The sequence below is a fragment of the Trachymyrmex cornetzi genome, unplaced genomic scaffold (genome assembly GCF_001594075.2).
Source record: "Trachymyrmex cornetzi isolate Tcor2-1 unplaced genomic scaffold, Tcor1.1 scaffold1431, whole genome shotgun sequence".
NCBI lineage: Eukaryota > Metazoa > Arthropoda > Insecta > Hymenoptera > Formicidae > Trachymyrmex > Trachymyrmex cornetzi.
This window is the reverse complement of record NW_017296018.1, coordinates 116521-117417: the sequence shown is the minus strand read 5'-3', so window position 1 is coordinate 117417 and position 897 is coordinate 116521.

Sequence of the window (897 nt, the reverse complement as noted above, 5' to 3'; positions counted from 1 at the left end):
TTTTTTCTTCTGCTGTTTACTCCTTGATTGGATTTCCGAATTCTGTTTTATTTGCAAGTGACAATGTTACGTTAAGATTATAGCCACCAAGAAGACTAGAACTTCTTGGTTATAGCTCACAACCGATGCGCGCATGCGCAAACTTTGGGACGATGCTCAGTGAACTATTGAGCATCGTCCCCAACAGGGTGGGGACGATGCGCAGTGAGCTACTGAGCATCGTCCTCAACAGGGGTTGGAGGTAAGCAGCGAGTGACGCTTTTTGACTCACCCCCACCACGCGAGTTGACTCTCCTGGTTTCTAGTCTTCTTGGTCTCTAGTAAAGGGTCTCTAGTTTCCTCTAGAGACCCTCTAAAGCCTTGTGTACACGATGCTAGAAATCCGTCCGAGTTCTCGATCCAAGCCCTGAAATAGAAATAGTTGTACTTTGATGACTGTAGGTAGCGTTAACACAATATGGCTATATTGATTCGTCGCGCTGATTGGGTTATACTTTTAGATTTAAAGGAATAGTTCTATCTCAGCGAAGAATCACAAGACGGTTGCAAAACTGCTGAGTCTGCTGAACGCAGCCTATGTAAACGACATACGTAACCTGTATTGGATCGGAAAATCATTGTGCGCTGATGTACGACAACGATAATACACGTTTTCGTAATTTATATGATATAAATCTCGAGGGATCATTTAGGGTTACCGGACAAAATCCATAAAAAATGGCGGACGAATGTTGGCATTTCTAGAAAATCCCTTGGATCCATAAATTTATTTCTGTAAGTTGTTAATTTTGTTGCGCGTTAGGGCTATCGCACATGAAATGCATAACAGAGCATAAGCATAACATAAGACTGCTGGACCAATGAGCATCTAGCATAATGTCGCCATATTGATTTACA